General features: G+C 42.8%; 1 protein-coding gene and 2 pseudogenes across 1 annotated transcript in view; all 3 read left to right on the forward strand.

The window, feature by feature from the left end:
- The window catches only part of LOC116068454 (transmembrane protein 132B), a 337,983-nt gene that overhangs the window by 120,694 nt on the left and 191,548 nt on the right, over positions 1-25,741 (forward strand). The gene's annotated exons all lie outside the window — the stretch shown is intronic.
- On the forward strand, positions 1,974-2,789 carry LOC116070701 (annotated as a pseudogene).
- On the forward strand, positions 16,942-22,617 carry LOC116070702 (annotated as a pseudogene).

Raw genomic sequence — 25,741 nt, forward strand, 5'->3', positions numbered from 1 at the left:
ATATAATATAGAATATATACATAATACATGTACTCTATTGAGTATATGAATTAATATGTAATTTGTGTATACATAACTATGTATATGTTTATATATAATACACACAGTGAATTGTATATACTCTGTAATACATGATATGTACATATACACAACTATATATATTTTGTATACATAATATGCACCCTGTAGTGTATATAAAATACCATATCTAATGTGTGAATAATTAGTTATATACATCTTATATGTAATGTACACAGTGTAGTATATGTACTATATATTATCTGTGTGATACATACATAGCTATATGCATTATATATAAAAACATACTGTACTGTATATACAACATAATACATAATGTGTTTAGACATAACTATATATATAATATACATAGTGTATGTACTATATAATGTATAACATTATATATGTTACATAACATTACATATATTATATTGTATATATAGTATAATGTCTGTTATGTATGTAATGTATAGTTATGTAGATTTGCATATTATAGGTTCTATAGTACATACAATACACTGTGAATATTATATGAATAGGATGTTTATAGTGATGTCTACCTGTATATATACATAACTATTTTATATGTATACACACACACATATATGACATATATATGGCATTTTACCCAGAATTCCTCTGAAAATCCCAGCGCTTACTTTCTGGAGGGAAATTATTGCTTTGGAAATGACAAAACTTCCCTTCCTTGCCACACGGTGGAAAAACTTTCTCAGCACTTTGGTCCCCAGAGTCCTAATGGCTATTCATGATAGTGCACCTCTGGAAAAAATTATTGATTTTTGAAGTGGAACACTCTCCATTAATATAGATGATTTGAAGATACACTATTAATTAGGCTAGACCTTCCTTTGCAGTTTACATATATAAAAGACAATGTAGAGGGTAGCTGTTTGTCCTTCTCTTCTTGTCCTACCTCTGTCTGAATTTTCTTTTTCTAATTTTACTGACATTATAGCCTACCCCAGCATTCTGGAAGACCAGCTGAGATAACCAGCCACATGGATTGAACCCCTCTGGACTCTATAACTTTCCTTGGTAGGCCTACATGTTGAACTAGTTGGGCCACAGATTGAGACAATTTAATAAATCCACTTTCTGCATGCACAGAGCAATTCATTGTATCAGATCACATTTTTGTGCATGAATTTGTTTGTTTTTTGTCTTTTTTTCCCTCATTTTTACACTTGGGAAAATGTGCCAGGTAACAATGATCTTCAGAGGGTTTGTCATCTGTTTCCTGCTTCTCTTCTAAGGCTGTCTCATTCCTACCAGGCTAAAAGTAGCAGTGGATTACCTGACCCAGCAGGAATCCACAAAACAAACAACTAATTTATCCTGAAAATCCCTAATCAAGTGTTTAACATTTGCTGTAACCCTTCTGCTTGTGAGAAGGACTGACCACTCTAAATGCAAGTTGAATGACTTAATTTAAGCAATTTATCCACCTTGACAATAAGAGGAAGGGGAGGTGCCTCCTGGCAGGAGCAAGGTGTTGAATTCAGGGTCTCTGCTCACTAGGGGAGGTTCAGGCTGCTGAGCAGAGGAAGTTGAGCAGTGGGCTCTCCCTGGGATTGAGGGGGGGAGGCAAATGGCTAAACTGTTGGAAGAACTTTACAAGTGCTATTGAAATATAAATCCCTGCAGATAAAGAAAATTCTGGATCTGGACCTCAAGCCCTAGCCAAGAAACACAGTGTTGTGTGTTTTCTGCATCCTGTATCTGTGGACAGGATGAAATGCAAATCCCTCTTGTTGAGGAGCCAGGCTTTAAGTGGGAGCAATGGTGTGTCCTTCACTTTGCCCTCCAGTTGAGGTGGCTGCAGAGCAACTTCCCGAAAGCAGAGTGGCCTGGTGGCATCGGCGCCCCTCAGGACACCTTCAGATCTCTGTCCCTACCCCCTCCCACCACGATTTCATCACGGCTGAGTGTGTGTACAGGTATGTCCATGGCCTATGTGTATCCCTCCATCTTACGCTGACCTTAGTAAAGCTGCCAGAGATATTTTCACAAAGGATTTGGCTTTGCGTTGGTGAAGCTGGATGTGGAAAGGAAGTTGTGCTGCAGTGTGGAATTTTCTACATCTGGCTCATCAAAGACAGGCACTGGTAAATTTAGTGGGACCTAGGAGACCAAGTACAAATGGTGTGAATATGATCTGACTTTCACAGAGAAATGGAACAATGATAACACTCTGGGGACAGAGATTGAAATTGAAGACCAGATTTGTCAAAGTTTGAAATTGATCTTTGACACAACCTTTTTACCAAACACAGGAAAGAAAAATGGTAAAATCAAGTCTGCTTACACGAGGGAATGTATAAACCTTGACTGTGATGTTGATTTTGATTTTGCTGGACCTGCCACACATGGGTTAGCAGTTTTTGGTTAGGAGGGCTGGTTTGCTGGTTTCCAAATGACATTTGACAGTGCCAAGTCATAGCTGACAAGGAGTAACTTTGCCATTGGCTACAGGATTGGGGACTTCCAGCTACACACAGATGTAAATAATTGACCAGAATTTGGAGGATCAAATTTATCAGAAAGTATGTAAAGATTTTGACATTTAAATAAACCTTGCTTGGACATCAGATACCAACTGCACTCATTTTGACATTGCAGCTAAATACTAGTTGGATCCCACTGCTTCTGTTTTTTCAAAGGTCACCAACTCCAGTTTAATTGGAGTGAGTTATACTCAGACTCTGAGGCTTGATGTTAAGCTTACACTATCTGCTCTAACCACTGAATAATGATCTGGGGTTACAGGTGGTTGTAAGCCCCTGGCCTGTGTGCTGGGAATCCAACTGGGTTCCTTAACAAGAGTAGCAAGTGCTTTATTAACTGAGACCTCTCCCCAGGCCCCAACCTTGCACACTGATGACTCCATTCCTTGGAAGACTTCTCTTGTGTGATAGCCTGTGATCACTGTGATCAAGTGAGTTAGTCATTTGGCTAACTTTCCTTACATGTTCTGTAGACATTGCAGTGGTAACTTTCATTGTTTAGCCTTGGAGACCTCCAGATCCACTAGAGCAGTGGGGCCACTAATCTCTTCCATATAGCTTTGGATATTGTAGCTTTAAAATACAAAGGGCTAAAAATATGCCCAAGTCTGAAGATACATATTTTTTTCCTAAAACAAGATTAGTGAATATTTAAAACCTGAATTTTTCTGAGCTTAAAACTCTTTAACAAATATGGCCTGAATTTAAGGGAGATTTAGACTGAGCATGTAAGTAGAATTTCATAACTTGTGCTTAAGAGATGGGCAGCATATCAACAGTTTGACTTTACAAGTATTTTTAATACCCAGCATGCAGTTCTTCCTCTATGACTTGAATTTGTTTTTGGCATCTTTTTTAAACCCTTCTGATTTGGGATTAACCTCATCCATTACAAAACAAACAAACAAACAATCAAACAAAACAAAACAAAACAAATCAAATTCAGTCAGTAAAAACTGGCCTTAAAATTTTTATTTTTAGAAGGAGAATTTTTTTTTTTTTTAAAACTGAGGATAGAGATGTGCGGTCTGGAGCTGTTGCAATCAACCTGTGGCCATAAGTAGAGAGCTCACTGTGAGACAAAGTCTCATGTGAGAGAATGGGACAGGGTCAGGTGTCTGAAGGAGTCAGAATGTACCAGAATTGTGTGTGTGTGTGTGTGTGTGTGCATGTATGTGTATGTGTGTGCATGTGTGTGTGTGTGCATGTGTTTGTGGTTTGTGTGTGCGTGTGTGTGTGTATGTATGTCTGTGTGTTTACATGTGTGTGTATATGAGTGTATATGTGTATATATATGTATGTATCATTGGCTTTGCCTTGGGAGGTGGGAAGAATTTTCTGCCCAGAATTAGAACCAGGAAATATCTAGAAGGAATGGCTAGATTCTGCATAGAGACTCAGAGTAGTGCTCAGGATTCCTGGCTGTAGGTGCCCAGAAGTCCAGCCAGGTCTCTGGAGAGTAGTTAGTACTTCTGTGTACTGATGAGATCCTTTGTCCTGTGTTTCACCAACCAGAGTAAGCTAGCTAGCCCTTTTGCAGAAATCTGCCCTCTGTAAAGTATAAAAGATGTATGCTTTCTGAATTAGAGGTTGACACCCTCCCACCATGAGGGTTGGCAATCCCACATACATGGATCAATAAACTTTATGTTATTGCAATGATCTATTGTCAATCTGTGTTCTCTGGGGTGAGTTAAGTTTACTACAATATATGTGCATGTGTGTGCACTCAGAGGTCAGAGGAGGATGCCTTGTGTTCTGTTTTCATTATTCCCTCATGACAGGGTCTCTCAATGAACCTGGCTGGCAGCCAGCAAGCCACAATGATCTCCTGTCTCTACAGCCTCACAGCACTTAGGTTACACAAGCAGCATTTTATATAGGGGCTAGGGATTTGAAGTCAGGTCCTTATCTGCTTGCAGTAAGCCCTCTTACTTATGGAGTCATATCTGCAGCCCATGGTCATGTTTTGCATGGGAAAGTATTCTGCTTTTCAGAAGTAGTTGTCACCTTTTGTTTTTGTGACTTTTTTTTCTCTAAAAGAAATTTAGAAAATGCTACATGGGGAAAGAGGAAGCAAGTGAGAGGGGCTCCCCTCCCAGTGACTTCTCTCTGTGTGGGTCTCCTACATGTTCAGTGTTCAACTACCAACCCTCCTTCATCCCCAGCAGGGAGCCCTCCTCCAGCATGGCAGTCTCATACCTATGAATATCCTTCTAAATCCATTGCATAATTGAATATCCCTCTGAAATGATTCTATATTCTAAATAAATAATTGCTTCTGTTTTCTATGTTGGTCTCATTGTAGAATCAAATGAGGTGTGAAATACAGGCTCATGTAACCAAGTCTGCCAGCAAACAAAGTGATTGTATTGCAGGCAGAGAATACCCCGCAGAATGCTGTAATCTCAGAATTGTGACTACCTCAAATGGAATTGAGGGTTTAGTAGGGAATAATGTATAAACTGCCTGAAGTCCCATGATGAAAAATAAAAACGTGTTGTGTGGCAAAGGCCCAGCATGCTCCAAGTTGGGGGCTGTAAAAGTCTTCATTTGAAATATTCTAATGAAGGCTCATGGGAGGAGAAAAGAGCTGCAGAGACATAGACCTCAAAATAAACACTGGAGCTTCCAACCTAAGAGAGAGTAGGAAAGGGAACAAATTTGCAAGTGTTTGGAACAGAAAATGGGGAGCTGAAAAGGAAATGAAAAGGGTGAATAGGGGCTAAGGGCACAGAAACAGTGAGCTCCCTGGGTGATAGACCTGTTAGTTTGAGCTCAAACCGCAGGAAATAGCTTCCACTTGTGGTGTGTGTGTATGTGTGTGTGTTTTCCTATATGTATGTGTAGAGGCCACAGTCAATGGTAAGCGGTCTTCTCAATTGATGTTCACCTTGCTTTGTGTGTGTATTATCTATCTATCTATCTATCTATCTATCTATCTATCTATCTATCTATCTACACATATATGTGTAGATAGAAAGATACACATATGCATATGTATATATATATATATGCATATATATTAGAATGGTTTATTTTTATTTTATGCATATGAATGTTTGTATGCATATGTGTGTACAATGAGCATGCCTAGTGCCCTTGGAGTCCAGAAGGGGGTATCAGACCTCCTGGGATTGGAGTTACAAATGGTTGTAATCTACCATATGGATGCTGGGAATTGAACCTGGGTCCTCAGAAGAGCAACCAGTGCTATTTGTTTGTTTGTTTATTTATTTATTTATTCTTCTCTCATATATTACATTCTGACTGGTTTTCCCTCCCTCCTCTCTTCCCTATCTTGTCTCTTTCCTAGATCTACTCTCCCTTCATTTCCCTTCAGAAAAAAGCAGGCCTCCCAGGAATGCCAAGCAAACATGCCATTACAGGTTAGAATAAGACTAGGTACATATCTTCATATCAAGTACCCAGTGCTTTTAAACACTGAGCCATCTCTGCAGGACACATTCTACCTTTTGTGGGAAGGAGCAAGCAGGGGTGATTCAGGACAGGGCTCTCTCTGTGTAGCCCTGGCTGTCCTGGAACTTGCTCTGTAGACCATGATAGCCTTAAATTCAGTGATCCACCAGCCTTTGTCTCTCAAGTGCTTAGAATAAAGATGTATTACACTCTGGCTCCCACCCTGATTTTTAAAAATAGGGTATTTAACTGGCTGATGGAGTTTAGAATGATCAGCTAGCAAGTCCCAGGTATCCCCCTTTCTCTACCTCCTGAGCACAGGTTGCATGAGTAGCCATGCCCAGCTTTTTCATGTGGGTTATGGAGACCAAACTCTAGTCCTCATGACTTTGAGAAGTGCTGCACTGACTGAGCCCCCTCAATGAGCTACTTTCTCTGTGGTCAGAAAACACATTTGGAGTTCTTATGTAAGCCTTGTTACCCAACTGAGCAATGCTCTAGATCCACTGGAGAGAAGATGGAACAGAGAAAACACTTCATTGGATTTCTTCAGAGAAACAGCTGCATACCCATTTTAATGATGTCTAAGGCTTACTTATCTGAAAGTCTGGAGGCAGAGCTGAGGGAGGTGGTAAGGTGCTTACCAGTGAGCAAGTGACCTGGGTTTGAATCCAACACTCCCCACCCTGCCCTGAAACACACATTTGCATGCATGCACACACATACCTGAGCAAATGAGTGCCAAATGACCCTTGGGTTAGGAGCTCTGAAACCTCTATAGAGGCTCTGACTGGGCCCAGTTTCAGGGTTGATGCTGAGTGATCATGTGATCAGGGTCTGTGTTTTTGGATTCTGCCTCTCCTCCAGGGTGTCCAGACACCGCTGGCTGAGATAGGACAGAGCAAAGTCTGGGACAGTTTGTTGTCTACAGTATTGCCCTCCCTCCAGGGCATCAGACACTGCTGTTTGCCAGGCCAGAAGGTAAAGCAGAGTCCAGGAGGAAAGCTATAATTCCATGTCTTTTGATTTCTCCCTCTCAGAGTGTCCAGGAGCCACTATATATCAAGCTGAAAGGATGAAAGGTGTGGGTGAAGACCTTCTCTGAGAATCTGAGTTATGGCTCTTTTAGGCATAGGCCTCTGACAATCTTTAATGAAACAGCTCTCTGAGATCTTAGCTTATTCATATTTCTTTGTTTGGCATGGGTTTGTATGCATACACTTTATTCAGGTTGAACCAAGAGTTCTATAGTTTTGGTGAAGGTGATGAGAATATTGAGGGGGTAAAGATCATTGGCTGAAGGCTAAAGGCTACAAAGATGACTCAATTGTATGGGAAAGAATTGTGGTACTGTGCCATGTGACTGATGACCTGTGACCACTTGGTGGGGGTGGGGTCTCCAGGTTACTTGTTCTGAGGCAGGCACAGAAACAGGGAGTGAGTTAGCTCCAATCCTGCAGGTCTCAGCATGAGATTCTAATCTCAGTTCTTGAGATTTCTGTGGTTTAGAAATGCTTCACCTCATCAGTTCCATAACAATTCCTCTGGTGGCATGGGACATGTTCCACACAGGGTCTGTTACACAGAGGTCTCTGATGTCTTATGCTGATCAGAAATTCCTCCTGGATTCTGTTGGTCATGATGTGAGAAGGGCAGAACTGAAACAGAACTCAGTGATGGGGACATGGGAGGGAGAAGGGACATGCTCAGAGGAAAAAACTGACTGGGGACATTGATCAATGTGGAAGAGTGGGGTTTAGCCATGCAGGTGTCTGGGGAAGAGTTTACTATCCAGAGAAGAGTAGGTGTGAAGGGCTGGGGTTGTAGTCTGTGCAGGCTGGACACATTCCTGAAACGATATGCAATTCCCAAGTTTCTCTCTGCCTTCTTTGTCCTGTGTGCCACCAGCAGATCCCAAAGCACTTACTACCTGCTGAGAGCAGGTTTTTGGGGTCTGGTGACAAATTGTCACAGGGACAAAGTCTCTGTTCTCTGAAGCTTACTTACCCATGGTTCTTAGAGATAGATTCTCATTGAAAGCATTGTGTTCTTTTGTGTCCAGAGGCAATACTTCCAATAGGAGAAGAGCACAGTAGACAGACTAGTGTCTGGATGATTCCTTTAGATAGGTTGCTAGAGGAGGGCTTCTCTGAGAAAGAGAGCTCAGAGGAGGTGTGGGATGGACAGAGGAGAGATGAAGGGAAGACTCATCACAGGCCCTCAAATAGACAACTGTGGCAAGTTCCAGGGTCACCAAAGAGGTCAGGGACTTTGTTATGCAGGAGTAAGTTTAGGGACACATGGACAGCAAGGTGGCCAAGGGTGGCATCCTCCCAGGGCTTTATAACTTTTGAAAAGACCTGAAATTTCATCACCATGAGGCTGGGTACCACTGCAGGATTTTGTAGCCCAGGATATAAGACCTGCCTCACATTATAAGAACCACTGGCTGTTATAAGAACTGACCAAGCCCAGGGGATCTGTAATGATTTCAGAGGCTTAACCAGAAGGGAGTGTACCTCCCCACTCATTTTCAGGGTAATGAGAAGGCCCTTCATGGTCGTGATATCACTGAAAAAAAGAACCCACCAACCATATTTAAAGAAATGAGTGGTTGTTTTAGTCAGTGATATATTGCTGTGAAGAGACACAGGCAACTCCTATGAAAGAAAACATTTCATTTTGGGCTTATTTAGATTTTGAGGGTTTGTCTGTTATCATCATGGTGCAAAGCCAGCAGGCATGGTTTGGGGGCAGTAGCCAAGTACTTTATATTCTGGTTTGTAGGTTGCAGGCAAGGAGAGAAGGAGGGAGGGGGAGGAAGGGAAAAAGAGAAAGAGAGAGAGAGAGAGAGAGAGAGAGAGAGAGAGAGAGAGAGAGAGAGAGAGAGAGAGATGTGGATTCTGCCCAACAGCTTCAAGTAAGAGTCTGATGTGGAAGTCCAGCCAGCAGACCCTCACTCCATTGTGTGCTCTTGGACTTTAGATTATTGAGTACCTGTGAATACAAGCGGGTAAGAGAGAAAGACAAGACACAGACACCAGGTAGCTGTATTGAGATGTCACTTTACTTAGGGAAGAACTGAGTTTATATAACCAGAGGCAGAGTCGAGGCCAAGGGGAAACCAAAAGTATCCAATCTTAACATAAACACGAGATAACCAATCTTATCATAAACACTAGACCAGAGGAGGAACTTGAAAAGAAAGTCCGGGGCTTTGATCTGCAGCAGCCAGGTATCTTCTCCACAGGTGTCATCTGCAGCCCTGGATCAAGCACCATTTCGTTTTGCTTTCGACTCTTGAGGCAAAGGGGAAGGGAGCCCACATTTAACCCTCTCTCGTTAAAAACAATGCAGGGTAATAAGACATTCTCTCAACACATCTGCATGGGAATTACAGCCGGTGCATTAAGACACTCTCTGGCTCTGCCCCCTCAGGCACGTTTTGCACAGAGAAAACTAGACTAGGATATGTCTGTTACACAGACAGCCACTGGCCATGTGATTGCCTGGGAAAACATCACAACCAGAGGAAGTGTCATCTTCTGCACCATCCTTCCATGCAAAATGCCAAGCTGCATCCACAAACACCTGCAAAAGTCCGAGAGCCAGTAATATTTTCTGAAGCCAGCTGCTGAATCTCTGTCAGCCAGGTGCTGGAACTGATGGCTGGTGCCAGGAGGTGGGGACACGGTGGATGCCTTGGAGTGGGGAGCAGTCTTTTTGTTTGCTAGGACTCTGGAGTCAGTTACCAGGAAACGGTCTCAGGACAATGCAAATCAGTCCTTTGAAGCCTCTGGTAGTTGAATTAACCTTTGAAATGCTGGAATGTCGGTGGTAAGCCAGGCGGGATGTCACCTGTCTGCTTATAGACATAAACAAAGACATGAACGAACTTTTGCTCTGGGTGAGCCAGGTTTATTTGCCTCTGCTTTGACGGGAAAAAGCAGACTTCTGAATCAAATAGGAAAAACACGTTCAAAACTGGCAGGAAAAAAACCTATCAGCTTTAGAGAAAAAAAAAAAAACGAAAGAAAAAGGAAAAAGGAAAAGGCTTTCTGAGCTTGCCTGTTTAAGGCAGCAGCAGCTGCTGTGCCTCAGAATCAATCTGACATCTCCTCCTCTCTCTGGGAAAAAATGCAGACTGAGCGTCTGGGCCATGTTATGCATTGGTATGTGAATAAATAGCTTCAGGAATCCAATGCTGGTCTGCCGCAGATCTACTTTTAAGGTAGGTCTGTAGAATATGAAAAGAAAAGCAAAATGCACCTTTGGAGACCTCTGGGGGAAGGGATTCCCTCCCTAGGTCTAAAAAAGCCATTTTTTTAATCGTGCGATACACACCTTCAACAATCAAAATCTTAGTAAAAGGAAGTGAAAAATTTTTTTCTAGTGTGAGAAGGCTCATAACACTGAAGCTTGTCAATACCATTTTTAGAGGCTTCTCCTATTTGTAGGAAAGCAAAGATAAATTCTGAACAAGTATCAATGCAGACATGTATATATTAAGCTTTCAAAATTCTGCATAATGTGTTATATCCATTTGCCAGATACTATAGATATCAGTCTTCTCGGGTTTACCCCCAAATGTGGGACTGGAAATAAAATGACACATTTAGGGCACTGTTTAATGATCATTCTTGCTTGTTCTCTGGAAATTTTATGTTTGAACCTCAGAGTCTGGCTGGACAAATGGAAACTTATCATGATCCCGTTTAGTTAAGGCCACAGGATCTGAAACCATAATCTCTCTCTATAAGGGCTCTGTCAATGGTCATTTTCTCTGGCTAATGGTCCTGGCAGGCCAGAATGAGCCCTAATATGACCAATATAGAATTGATTTTTACGTGCAAGAATGATATTTTGGTAACTGATCAAATAGAAGTCCTGTTGGCATGTCTATCTTAAAACTGCCCACAGTGGCAAACAGAAGCTGTTGGTGTATAAATTAAATGTATCAGACACAGCTTCAAAGACATTCAAAACTGCCCTTAATTCAGCCAATTTAGCAGAGAGACAGGAGTACTTAATTACCTGTTTACCATTAATGAGATAACTAGTTCTTTCCTAGATGTGCCATCAGTAAATACCTCAAGGGCATTGTCTATTGCCTTCCAAGCCATTACCTTGGAAAGATAACTTCATGTATATATAAAAACTTTATTAATCTATCCTGGGAAAAGAATATCTATAGTCTCTAGGAATCTAAATTGAGTAACTAATCTGTACAAAAGCTTCATAATAAGGCACAATATTCCGTTTTGGAGATATCCTTGAATGTATCCACAAATAGGTTCCTGCTGCCACAACAATGCCGTAGGGGCATGACTAGTATTGAAAACTAATAAATGCAAAGGTAAAGAATAATCTACATAGGTAATGAATTGATTCTCAATAGCCCTTTCTACCTGTTGTAAAGCAGAAATCCCTTCTTAGTTAAGGTTCTAGGAGAAATTGGATCAGAATTATCCCTAAGAATATCAATAAGGGCTTCCAGTCTCCTGTGGTAAGTTTAGATAAGGATGAAGCCAATTAATATCACCCAATAAAATTTGAAAATCATATAAGGTTATCAAATTGTCTCTGTACCTTCTCTGGGGCAATTTGTAACCCCCTCAAAATAAAGGCAATAAATCCATAACTATATTGTAAAATCCTTTAGGAATTGCCACAGGAGATGGCAATCTAGTCTGTAATGTTCCCAATCAAATCAAAGAATCATAAATCTTCTTAAAATCTTTTACCTGATTATTTTTTAATCACGAAAATAGGCATGTTCCATGGAAAATTTGATTCCCTTAGATGACCTGCTTCTAACTGCTCCTGCACTAGCAATGAAGCTGTTTCTATTTACTCTAGAGATAAAGACCACTGATCAACCCACATAGGCATATTATTAATCTACTTGATTTTATCTCTATGGGGCACAGGAAAGACAGTGGCCGCTATGGAAAATGTGTCATCATAATAAGGCTTATGGTCTCTGTATATTTCAATGTCCTGCTTGGACTCCTGTCTATAAGCCAGTTCATTAGAGCTACATAATACTAGCCCCATCTGTGATAGCAGATCTCTCCCCCATAGAGTGACAGGGATGTTAGGCACAACATATGGTTGAAATTGTCCTGAGTTACCTTTCTCATTCCTCCAGGTAAGCAGCTTAGAGCTTTGTTTTGGATTGTTATCATATCCAATCCCTTGGAGGTGAGTAACAGACTCAATCAGAGACCAGGTTGCGGGCCAGCTCTGATCTCTAATAACGGTCACATCTGCTCTGGTGTCCACCAGCCCTTTAAAACATTTTCCTTCAATAATAAGTTTTAAATAAGGCCTTTTATTCGTAATAGACTGCATCCAAAAAATTTCAGGAGCACCAGAGCAATAGCCTTAGAGGACATAGGAACCAGGATAAGTTGAGTAATCTTTTCATAGGCAGGTACAAAGATGATTCCACGTGGTGAAGGCACCACAATCTTTAATTCTCCTAGATGATTCCGATCAATAGCACCTGGATAAATTTGCAATCCATCTACAGCAACACTACCTCTGCCAATCACAAATCTCCAAGTCTCCGGAGGTAATGGACCATAAACTCCAGTAGACAGAATCTTAATTCCCATTTCTCAGGTTAATACTCTGTGCAATGTGGAGAATAATTCCGCTCCTGTGCGTCCTGGCATTGCTCTGAGGAGCTCAGGTAAAGATCTTCCTGATTTGGCAGTCCCTGGGCCCCCTACACTGCCTTCTGGTTCTAATAAGGGACCTGTGGCAGGCCCCTGTACCGGTTTTTTGACCGAGTATTGCCTTGAGAATCCTTCTTAATATGAATTAAAGGTAAGTTAATAATCTTAACTTGTAACCAGACTGTAAATAATAGTCAATGGAAAACCATCAAATCTAACCATATTAATTTTAATTTCTTAAGGAATATTAAGTCATAATCATAACTTTAAAAAGCTCCTCTTAGTTAAAAGCAATCTATACTCCTAGACATCAATTAGCCATCCGGGGCAGCACGCACTCCACACTGACCAGCCCAGTGGGTTGCCCAACCGAGGAATTGCCGAGGAATTTCTCGGCAATTGCAGGCCACAAGCCCGCATCAAATCAAGTCTCTGTCCCTAGTATACACTGCCTGAACTGATCAGCTGAAAACCGCCAGTTAGTAAATATTTAAACCACTAGATGTTACCTAGTCAGAGCAAAAGTACTTTTGCAGATATGAATTTGCACTCTAGGGTTTTGTGCACAGGTATTATAGCCGCTGCCGCTAGGCTTCTCGGGAGATGTAGTCAGAGGGCAGACCTCCACAGTTCTCCCCCCGCCCCACTGTCCGGTTTGAGCCAGCCTGGGGCAGGTGAGCCACAGGGCCCGCTGTTTAGATCACGCCCCTGTTTCTTGTACACACTGCCTAACTTGAGCTAGTAAATAGTTAAACCATCAGATGTCACCTAAGTAGTTAGAACGCTTGCGCATTGTGACCCCAGCCATCTGTCAGTCTGATGCACTCTGTCCCTGGATCGTGTGCGCAGGCGGCTGCTCGAGAAGGTATTACTGAACCGCAGAAGGCTGAGCCCAAGCTCCGCCCAAGGCCTGTGGGCAGCCACGAATCCTGGTTTCCAGGAACATCAACCCCTCCTGGCCCTGGCAACCCCTCCTGGCCCTGGCCACACCTCCGGAGCGTGACACAGGACCAAGGGCTCTGAACTAGGCTGTCTCTGCCCTCAGGAAAGGTAACCAGCTCATGCAGTCTAGCCAGTCACGGCTCTGATCTGACCAGGCCACCCAGGAGCTGCAGGCGGGCAGAGTGGAAGGTACACAGGCAGCTGTACCCAGAGAGTCACAGACCATGTGACCCTGGCCCCAGCTCACTCAGGCAGTCCGGCTTGACTGGCAGATCTGTTGCCGATGCCCGCGCACTATGTATCGAGAGAGTAAGACCTCTGCTGCCAAGGCCAGGCTGCCAGGAGGCTGCACTCTCCTGGGTCTGCCTGCCCTGTGCACCCTGTAATTCAGACACAAGACAAGACTTCCGCATTCATACCACAATACTAGACTGACTCACATATAACATGAATATACATAAAACATATATCCACAGTGGCTACAGCCTGTGGTTCCCCTGCAGCTCTGAGCCCGGAGCTGTCAATCTCCGGGGAATGACTGTCTCTAAACCTGGAGTTCCACAGTCAAAATACCTCGGCAAAAGCCAAAAACCCAGCCTTATCGGCTGTGACCCTTGGCATGCCAATCCCCTCAGTGAATCCCCCAGTGACACCCGGTGAATTTCCCGCCGTCATACTTAAGCATAAATGAGAGCTCTCTGTACTTATTACTACAACCCAGCCCCAAGTTAGAGAGATCTGGAAACCCAGATGGGGCTTTCTCATTTTTATACATATAAGTGCCTATCCTATTTTCTTGTAGGACTAATTTATTCATCCTGCCCTCTATCCAGGGGCAAGAAGCTTAAGCCATATGGCAATTCTCTCAATGTAAATAATTTCACTCTTACCCCTATGTCTCAAGCAGCCTACCCCAGTTCTGGGAAGCTGTCTAGAAATCTCTGCATCCATGGCTATATTACTGCCGATAAATTCTGCATCCAGCGGTGGGGTACCTCAATAAATTTCTCTCGTGTCCAAGGTCCACACTGGGGGCCATTTGTGGGAGTCCGGCCAGTGGACCCTCACTCCGTTGGGTGCTCTCGGGCTTTAGATAATTGAGTGTCTGTGAATACAAGCGGGTAAGAGAGAAAGACAATACACAGCCACCAGGTAGCTGTATTGAGATGTCACTTTACATAGGGAAGAACTGAGTTTATATAACCAGAGGCAGGGTTGAGACCAAGGGGAAACCGAAAGTATCCAATCTTAACATAAACACAAGATAACCAATCTTATCATAAACACTAGACCAGAGGAGGAACTTGAAAAGAAAGTCCGATGGCTTTGATCTGCAGCAGCCAGGTATCTTCTCCACAAGTGTCATCTGCAGCCCTGGATCAAGCACCATTTCGTTTTGCTTTCGACTCTTGAGGCAAAGAGGAAGGGAGCCTACAGTCTGACTAACAATCCTGACTTCAGCTTCAGGGTCTTGATGCTGAAAGTCTCATTGGAGCTGTGTTGCTCCATGACTCATAAACTGGAAGCAAGCAAATGATTTAAAAACAAAAACTAAAAAATGTGCAGTTTGTAGATATTTGTTACACCACAAAGGAAAAAAGCAACCCAGATATTGTTACCCACTTTTGGAGTGTGGTTGTAACACTCCACAGAGGGAGACTTTGCAAGTACACAGTGGGCAGATGGTGGAAATCTCTGGAGGAACATAGTGGCTTCTGGTAGATTCTTTGTGGACTTATGGGTGGTGAAGTTGTTGACAGTGAGTCCAAAGGCATGAGATGTTGGGAAGCTCCTATTCGCTTGGTTGGAGATAGCAGTAATGCTGGACAAGAATGCACTTAGGAAATATTGAGGGCATGAGGAACATGTATTCTCATTTGACTGCTACAAAATGCCAGTATGCTGTGCCCTGAAGTTACATGGGAAGCAAATGAAACTGGTTGTGAAGCTGTGCCAGGCAAGGTGTTGAGTATGTGCCTTGCTTTTTACTGTTAAAGGTTAGAGGAGAGAAAAAATGAGGTGAGGGCTGTTAAACTGGAGGGAGCAGGTACCCACTGGTGTTGAAGCAATCACCTTTCCCAGATGCTGAGCCATGGGAAAACTCAGACATACTCTACAATAGTCTCAGCATAACACAAAGGCACAGGACTAATCTCCAAGTTCCTTGGAAACATGGAGTGTCAGCACAGTGAACTGGTGGCATCCAAAGGGCTTACCTGTTTCCTTGAACAAGGAGGTAGACATTACTCTTAGAGACAAAGCATCTCGGACAAAATGGGAGCCATGGTGTCAGGGGAGTACCTCTGATGACCTCTAACTCAACCCCCAAAGCCTGCTGAAACCAGAGCCTGTGTGCATGCCAGAACAGAGTTAACAGAAGTGGATTCCTAGCCACTTCTATGTTTTAAATCATGATATCTAAGATGTGGGTTGTAATGTTGAAATTGCTTGTTACCTTGAGGGGATTGCTGTGGGATCTCAAACAGTCTAAAAAACATATTGAGAGCATTGGTAGTGTCAGCAAGGAGAAGTAACTGGAGAAAACCTACAGTGGATAGTCTCAGCAGCACAGGAACGATGGCATAATAAGGCCAATGAAGAAGGAATGGACTTTCTGTGAGACAGTGTGACATTTGCTTTGCCTCTGCCGATGATCAGTTACATGGCTTTGATTGAGGGGTCTCTACTCTCCCATCAGTAAGCCTGTCTAACAGGGAAAATCAGGTAGGCTGATCACCAGGGACTTATGGGGCAGTCTGAAGTTCCTGAAACTAGACTCTGGGGAGCAGATATTGAAAGGAGGGGCTGAGACCACATGATGACAATGGACCAAACTTGGTTAAATACACAAGTATTCAGAGGCAAGAATCTGAGGCAACCACCAGCTGGACAAATGCTGAGAAATCTGTGACAGCAGTGACAACAACATCTCACAGTGACATACCTGAGATTTAAAGACAAAGTGAGATTTTTAAACAAGCCTAAGGCTTGCACTGATGATAATCAGAAGCCCATCATATTGTGAATCTCTGGTGCATTTAAGATAGCCTCTCCATTCTACCCATTTGGAAAAGGGAAAATTTCTCATATCTAGCACAGATGACCAATCAACATCCCCTGTTGTGAAATATTTTTGACATAAAGAGCAGTATAGGGAGAGCTTGGACATGGGATTGAGTGCTGCTGGTGTTGTTTGGAAGCTGTGTGAGTATCTTCTCTAAAGGAGGTGTGTGGAAATCACCAGGGACACTCATGATATACCAAAGAGATACTGTCTCTGTGTTGCATTCTGAAGGACTGAACATAAAAAGAGAAGAGACTCTTAACACTTATTAGCTACTTTTCTTGTTACCATGACCAGGTATGTGGCAAAAGCAGCATTGGTGAGGAGAGGTTAATTGTCATTTGTGACAGGAAAGGTGTGTCTGCAGGCATAGGAGGCTGCTTATTCACATCAAGAGAAATCAGCAAGCCATGGGAATCCACAGCAAGGTTGTGCTGGAAACTAAATCTTTGAACCCCATCTTTCCAGCTAAATTTGGGGCCCCAAAGGTTTCACAGCCTCATCAAAGCTGCTGAGGACGAAGTATCCTGATACACAAGTCTGTGTGGGATATTTTACATTCAATCACAGCAAACATGACACTCTGATTTTAACTGGTATATCCTTTTGTCCTAAAGGATTTCACTATCAATGAAGATAACTTGCCTTCTCTTTGGGAGCCCAACATTTCCCTGTGGCTGTGCTGGAGAGTTTTTTTTTTATGCCTTCCTGCTTTGTTCTCAGACCTTAGGGGAGAGAACTATTTCAGAAATCATAGACACTTGGGCTCTGAGCTGTAGTTATCCCTGGGCTGTTGGGCCACTTGAATACTGAGAAGATTTATTTGCTCACCACCACCTTGAGAAAGGATCACATGGACACAGAAAGGAATGGACTTTCTGTGAGACAGTGTGACATTTGCTTTGCCTCTGCAGATGATCAGTTACATGACTTTGATTAAGGGGTCTCTACTCTCCCATCAGTAAGACTGGAACAAAAGTTAAAGCTCAGTTTTCAGGTTCCTCAGAGGTTCAATGAGTTAAGTGTGTGTGGCCACTGTGATGTCTCTCTGTCTGTGTCTGTTACAGGGTCCAGAGATCAAGGTCATCTAACTCAATGCACAAGGATGTCAGCTGGCACTCAGGGAGAACAGGCTGTTGTCTGTCTAACTCTTCTTGTAGGAGTTGTTGCACATGCTGCTTTACCCTCTGTGACATAGTCTCTGTTCACAGAGCAGTCGGCAGGCAGCAACATCCTCCCCTGGGAGGTCACAGGGCAAGTTCTACTCTAAGGGAAGGTTCTAAAACAGAGGAGACAGAGAAGATTTTTTCTTGGGTGCTGTTGATAATTAGGGGTCAGTGGAAAATGGAACGAGGAGAGGAGGAATAGAGAGAGAAATGCATGAATGGATGAATGAATTCATTCATTGGATAAATGAATGTATCAATGGATTCCTTATAGGAAAAAAAGCTGCTGCATTTCTTCTGACAGTCAGGCTAAGTTATGGCTCCCATAAATCAGGAACCTTAATCCGTTTTGCTTCCTTTGTGCTCCAGGCCTACCTGGAAGAGTGATGACTAGGACAATGATGAGAAAAAAGGGGCGAGGGTGTACCTTGCAGTACCAGCATGCCTTGGTGACTGTCCTCACTCATTTTGTATCTGAGTGACCTGACCTGGGTCAGATGACTTACATGCTGGACTCTGAATTGACAGTTTGACATCACTGACCTGGTAACCAAATTTGTGAAGGTAGAGGAGCCAAAAATTGCCCAGTTACAGGATGGCAGGATCCTGGCAGGATGGGAGCTGAGCATCACCACTGTGCAGGTATTGCTGGGTTGGATGGGTATGGGGGATTCTTTGCCATGTTCCCCCTTACCATCAGTGATTTTACCAGTTAACTGATGCCATACAACTCTGTACATGTATGGTATGTGTGCATATCGAAATCAGCATTCATTTTGCACATGTTCAGCCTGTGTGCAGGAATCTATTCACGGGTTTTACAGCTCAATACTCAGGAAACATGGGCAACAAAGAAACAGTTTTTTCCAAAGTCATCAGGGCAGATATATGTATGACCTCAACGATTATGACAGCACAGACCCAGGCAAGCTCAAGTCAGACAAAATCCCAGCATGTAGTGAGTGGGTGGGTGTGAAGTTCATCTCCTAGCTGAGGAGCTGTTGGTACTGATAGTTGCTGGCAGTTGGGCCATCTATTTTCTGTAAGTACATGGACCCTGTTAGGTCAACTTCAATAAAGATGATGTGCCGAGTAATATATGCCCAGCACAAATTAAATCTGATGGAAAATAAACAATAAAGAGGACACAAGATTGGGTTAGGTGGGGAAGAATGTGTGTCTGGGAGGATGGAGAAGGGGTGGATAAGATCAAGATACATTGTATGAAATTACCAAAAGGTTACTTAAACCATTTAAAAATTCCTTTGCATTTTAGAGTATAGGAAAACATCTCCTATACCAGAGGAAGCTAAATTAAATACACACTACCACAAATCATTTTCTTCTAAGTGAGAGCTTTTAAACTTTTTTTTAAAGATTGTACATATGTTATGGTGTGTGGGTATTTGGAGGTCAGGAGACACCTTTGTGGAGTTGATTCTTTTGTTCTGCCTTTCAGTGGGTTCTGAGGTTCAAACTCACATCACTATGCTTTCATAGGAAGTAATTTTACCCACCAAACCATCTTGCTGTACTACAATACTTTTCATTTTGCACAGCAGAGAAGATAGTACTAAACATCCTAAAAGCTAAACCCACCTCCAGCTTTTTGGTTTAGCCAATATCCATGCTACTCCCAGAATAGTAGACAAAATGAAATGTAACACTATACATTTCACAAGAGATAAAGACCCATGGTTGAATGGTTTCTATGGCATCCTAACAAAAACCTTTTTATTACAAATTGTGATAGGATGATTATACAGAATTCTTATACCAGCCCAAAATAATATCTATCATCATTAAGCCATGTTTTTTGTGTGCATTCAAAGTTTTTGTTTTTTGTTTTTGGTGCAGTTGGCCAAAGTGTGTTATATTCTGCATTTGTCTTCTATCTCCTTCTCATGGACCCCACTGATTTACATCTTACTTCTGAAGTGGTGCCTCTGTCAGCTAGGACACCAGGTGGGCTTGACTGGGCTCTCCATGACATGCCAAGGCTGGAGTCAGCCTATCTGCAGGCTCTGATCAGGAATTTTGGGGAAATAACTGATCTCAGATCTCACTCCCCTCCTTGGGAGAACATCACTGCATGTAGCACCAAGGCTCCTGTGTCCTGGCAGTGAGCCAGCAGTCCTGTGCATTCCTTCTTGTGGACTCCCTTCCTTGTCAGTAGGGACTCTGAGTGTCCCTGACATCCTTATGTCACTATCTGGGAACACAGATATTCCTCCTCTACCCCAAAGATCTCTGGTGACCATACTTGGTGTCCTCTGTGATTCATCCCCATCTAGTTCCAGGCAGATGTGTTATAAGACATTGAAGAGTCACAGAATGAGCTTTCATTTTTTTCCCTGTACATGCCAGGGATGAGTGAGGGCAGGATATCTTTTGGGGGGAATATTCTAGAGATAATTCCACCTACCAGGCAATATATATGAGAATTAGCCCCCAACCCCCACCTAAACACTTGCCACTGTGTTTCTGTGCCAGAACATGGGTCAGGTCCCTGATGGCTCTGTCTGTTCAGGAGTTAAGGTGGCCCTGTCAGACAAAGTCACAAGTGTTTCCCTTGCTTTTCAGGTCCTCTCGCCTCTTGCTGACTCCATCCTTGAGGAGAAGACTGTTATTGTCCTGGATGATGGAGTCACCATCACAGAGCTGGGTGTGCAACTGGTGGCTGGCCTGTCCCTTTCCCTGCAGCCTCACAGGGCAGACAGGATGGCCATTGTGTCCACAGTGGCTGCTCAGGATATTCTCCAAGCACCACAGCAGGTGAGACTCCCATGGGCCTGTGTTCTGTGCATGAAGTCATCTCTCTCCTCAGTTATGTCTCCTTGCACAGAAAGCCAGCAGTGTGTCATAGTCAGATCAGGCAGCTCTTGGACCTCCTTCTTTCTCCTTATCCAGTTTCTTTTTGTTCCTGAGAAAAGCACCCAGGGCTTAGTTTTATCTTCCCATGCCCTTTGTTTTCCCATGGGTTGATTCTGTGCTAGGTGTGGTTTGATACTAGACCATGGTTGAGGGATGCCTTATTCTCATTCCTGCCAAACAGACAAGACAATTTTATGAAGCTTGGAGACTTCATTTCAGCTGCTTGAACAAGAATGGCCAGTTGACACACAGTTATCCTCTTGATGGCAGGGACTGTCAACTCTAAAGTCCCCCCCTGAATCTTAAAACATGCACAAAATTTTATAGACAGGAATGTGGAACCATTCAAGTGAGCCAGCCCTACACCACCTCATTTCCACCAAGATCTTCCTCCAGGAGGTTCCCCTACAGGTTTTTGTTGTGTCAGCATTAACTTCCTGTTAAGTAGGTGTTTAAAGAGGCATTGTCTTGAACAATAACCTGGAAGTTACATCTGAAACTGATTGAGATAAATCACCCACATCTGAGTGTCATCACAAAAGTCAAAGTCACACTTTGTGGGAAGGTATGCACTAAATTAATTTATAATTTCATGTATTCACTGCCATGTATTCCTGGCACCTCTCTTCAGTGGGGCTCTAGTGTGCTAATGATATGAGGTCAAGGCATAACAAGAGCTAACCATCACCTCTATCTCAAAAGTCAGCTCTATCTGAAGATGCCAGGAAAATCCAGAGGAAGCCATGCTTGTAAGTTTGAAGGAACCCAGTTGTAACACTGTTCTCTGGTTTCATTTTCCTTAGGAAGCCACAGACAGTTCCTAGATTTTGTTCAGCGATGGCACTGTGACACCTTTAGTCATTTATGATCCAAAGGCTTTCTCCATGACTGTTTCCTCGTTGGATGAGATGGTGGTGTCTATTCAGGCAAACCTTCAGATTAGGTGGCCCATCATGGTTGCCAAGGGTGAAGGAGAAGAGGCCCCTGATCAAGCTGAAAATGTCCATCAGTGAGTCTTGTCAGAAGAACAAGAGGAATAGTATCCTTGCCATGGGCAAAGGAAATGTCAAGGTCAGGTTTGAACCTGGGATGCACAAGCAGCAAGGAGGCACCAATGACATCAGGGTCATAAACTGGGAATACAAAGGCCACTTCAGCAATTCCATAGAACATGAGGGAAGCCAGGAGCAAGCAGCCTAGGAGTGGTTCCAACAAGGCTCACCAATTGGCCACAAGGATCAAGATGAGCACAACCCCACAGTCTCCTATGGGAGGAAAGCTCTGCAAAGGTGGAACAGACGCCTTCACCAGCTTCCCCACTCAAGGTAAGTTACCAGAATCCAACAACCCCAGTGACCTCACCATGACCTCCAGGGGATTAACAGATCTGGAGATAGGAATGTACTCCTTGCTCTGTGTATTCTGTCTGGCCATCCTGATCTTCATAATCAGCTACAGACACAAAAGGTTCGCATTGATTGAGCAAGGCAACATTCCCTATACCCATGCCTGGGTCTGGCTGAGGAATGAGGTAAAAATCCTGAAGAATACCGCAGATGTCATGCTTTCCTTGAAGAAGTGCACAACTATGATTGACAAGGGTCTGAAGTTTAAGGAGAGAAACTTCCTGATGAATGGCATTTCCCAGAAGACTTTCCATAGTCAGCTGCTTAGACCCCTGACTATGTGTATGAAAAAGAACTGAAAAACAAACCTATGGGTCCTCTGGCCCAAAAAGGAAGAAAGTCAAGTTTACTTTCTACACCACCATCCTCCTACCCCCTTGTACCTCCATGAGGGGCCCATACTCCAACTCCATCCTCTTTGACAGTGATGACAACATCAAGTGGGTCTGCCAGGATATGGGGCTGGGGAACTCACAGGACTTTAGATAATAAATGGAAAGACTACAGGACCAAATGTAAAGTCCTTTTTTCTTAAGTTTGTATTCACCTTTATGCCTTCTATTTTCTAAGCAATGGAACAGTGGGTAGAACAGCAATAGGGGGTGACTCAACAATGTGTCAGAGGACCTGGGGGGGAATCCCTCTCTAAGTGGGTATTAGCAGTCTGGAGATCTGGCACTCAAGATGAGCCATGTCTATAACACTGGCTCCTGTGGACAGGAGCCATCCAGAGGCAGCAGCCTGGAGGTAGACACAACTCAACAGACACTGTTTATCACCTCATGACCAGTGTCCATGTGTTATTAAGAATGTTCCGGATGATAATTTTTTTCTATTTCTAGCCCTTTTACAGCACAGTGTACACTCACTGCACATGGCCTGAGTTCAAATCTCTATGGTGGAAGATGAGTGAATATAGCTTCCTTAGCTGTCAGGAGTAAGGCTCCTTATTTTTATACACATCTGGCCTTGTACCTGTTCTTTTGACCTTACATATTTTGAGGGGGAGGGGTTGTTTCAGAAGCACTTAAAGAAGAGTTTATGCTTGATGTTCCTATGAGTTTTATTCCATGGAGCTCTGCCATGCCCACTCATCTACTCCAGGAAAGTCTGTGTGTCAAGTGATCATGGGCCTGAGGCATATGGCTTCAAAGGGAGCTAGCTTGCCTCTTGGGTATTCAGTCACTGGAATCTCCTAACTCAGATGTGTTCCAGATTGGTCTCTGCAGAATTCTGTGGAGAGTTTTGTGTGCTTTCTTTATTCAGGCATAAAGGTGCCCTAAGAATATTTTGTTATAGCTAAACTGAGATTAAAATTATTTCCTGGCCTCCACAGTGTTTCAATGATCCTTATTGATTTCCTACCTGCAATTAGCTTGGAACTTTTACAAGGAAGCTGTCTTACCAGACAGAGTGTCTCCAGAGGTAAAGATAGCAGTCAAGCACTAATTATCAGAGCAGTCCCACTCAAGGCAGAATTGCTTTACTAACCAGAGAGAAGCTGTAGGGTTTCCATCACTAATTATCTATGTTACAGCCAAGGATATTCTCAAGGACTTCTAGAATATGACCTCCAGGTGCTTGCCTCAGACAGACCCAGAGAATTTATCTTGAGGCTACCAAAATAGCCCAGGAGGAAGGATACTACTGCTCCTCTGCTTTGCACCTGGCTGCTTGTTCTCCCTGACTTTGATGTGGCCATTTCCTGCCTATGTGACTTTTGTCATTTGCCCTATTTTCTATATACTATATAAGCTTGATTTTACTTTGTACAATTACACTCAGATACCACAGTTCTTCATGTCATCTCTGTTTGTCACTCACCAAATTCTTTGCTCACCAGTCCAGAACTCTAATCATCCCATGGAACAAGGGGTCCCCAAAGCAACCCAGTCTGTGGCAGAGCTCATTGTGTCCCACCATTATGGGGTCAGCACACAGGATGCCATATATTTTTTAAACTTTGTTGCTGAGGACAATGTTTAGGAAACATTCTCATGCTTTGTTCCCCCTTCTTGACATTGGTCTTTCTCATCTATCTTGCGAACATGGGTCTGACTGGAGACCCTGAAGAGAGATTTCTTAGTTTTCCACATGAAATTTAATAGATTTAGCGAAAAGTTCTCTCACAAACATGTTTTTATTGTCTGCTTGTTAGTTATTTGTGAATCTCCTGGGGTACAGTTCTGAGGGAAATGAGTCTCCAATGCCACAGTAGAGATATAAGTCCTCTGTGCTCAATGCAATTTATTAGTTCAAACTGAAATATAAAACAGGATTGAGGGGCTGGAGAGATGGCTTGGTGGTTAAAATTGCTTGCTGCTCTTGTAGAGGACTTGTGGTTCAGATCATATCACCCTCATGGTAACTCCCAACCTTCTGTTAACTCCAGCTCCATCCAATGTGATGCCCTCTTCTGGCCTCTATGGGTACTACACTCATGTGCAAATACACAGACACACATTCACATAACCAAAAAAAAAAAAAAAACCAACAAAACAAAAAAATCTTTCAAAAAATAGGATTAATTTATACATCAAAGATATGAAGAGATGTTTTCATATTAAGCTCTTCATTTTGCAGATTATTTTTAGATGATGTTTCAAATTAGTAATATATGGAAGTCATCCATACAATGACTGAAAAAAATCACAGTTGTCATTCAGATAGAGAAGCAACTATCTCAAACATCTTCTTGTAGAGAAAGAAATGGTTTCTGCAGGTTCATAAATATAAATGATTGTCCCAGAGCCCAAGAATCACTTTTTACAAACAAACTGTGGTATTAAAAAGATTTTTGCATAATTTTCAATAGAAGTGTTATTTAGAAGCATTGTGAATAGTCCTAAGAAAAACAGGGATTTTGGCTTAGCCAAGTGTGAAACTTTTGTTTACCATAATGATGTAACTAGAAAAGCAGGTCCTAGACTAATATGCCTCATTGTGAACTAACTGAACCATTGTCAGCTCTCAAAAATGGGATTTTTAAAGGCAAGAAGCACATGCAGGAAGTCTCTGATGTCAAAAGGCTGATATCTGAACCTCTCAAGGAGACTTTCTCTTATTCCTCTGCTCTCATTTTTGTGCATATCCAGGCTGGAAATGTGGCAGCCATTTCTCCTGAAGCCACGGCATGACAGCTAAGATAGCTTCCCTGTCTATCCTACCCCCAACACTGCAATATGTTTACAAGAAGGACTAGACAGGAAAGTCCTACTCTATAACCCCCAGAAGCATGTTTTCTTGCCTTTGTGTTTTAGAATGGATCCTAGGGAAGGAAGGTACTGACTAGAGAAGGAAGCCAGGAGATGCAGGCATTGTACAAACTTGGCTGACGTCTGCTACTGCCAAGAGATCTATGGTTATCTAGCTGCTTCTGGAAAAGTTGTATCAGGGCTGGTAGCCCCAAAACACCTCTAGGTAAGTTTTGATCCTTCTATGAGCCATTTAAAATCCTATCTTCCATCACAGAAATAATGGGAACTCATTGCTGAAAGCAAAGTACCTCCCTGGAAGCAAGGACACGTAAAAGAGACTGCTTCCTCTTGGTTAGGTGGGAACTTGAGTTGGCTTGTAATTTAGCAGGAAATTACCACAGGTTGTACAAGCAAGCATTGCTTGTGATGGACAGGCTTGCCATGGG

Source organism: Mastomys coucha, unplaced genomic scaffold (assembly GCF_008632895.1).
Source record: "Mastomys coucha isolate ucsf_1 unplaced genomic scaffold, UCSF_Mcou_1 pScaffold22, whole genome shotgun sequence".
Lineage (NCBI taxonomy): Eukaryota > Metazoa > Chordata > Mammalia > Rodentia > Muridae > Mastomys > Mastomys coucha.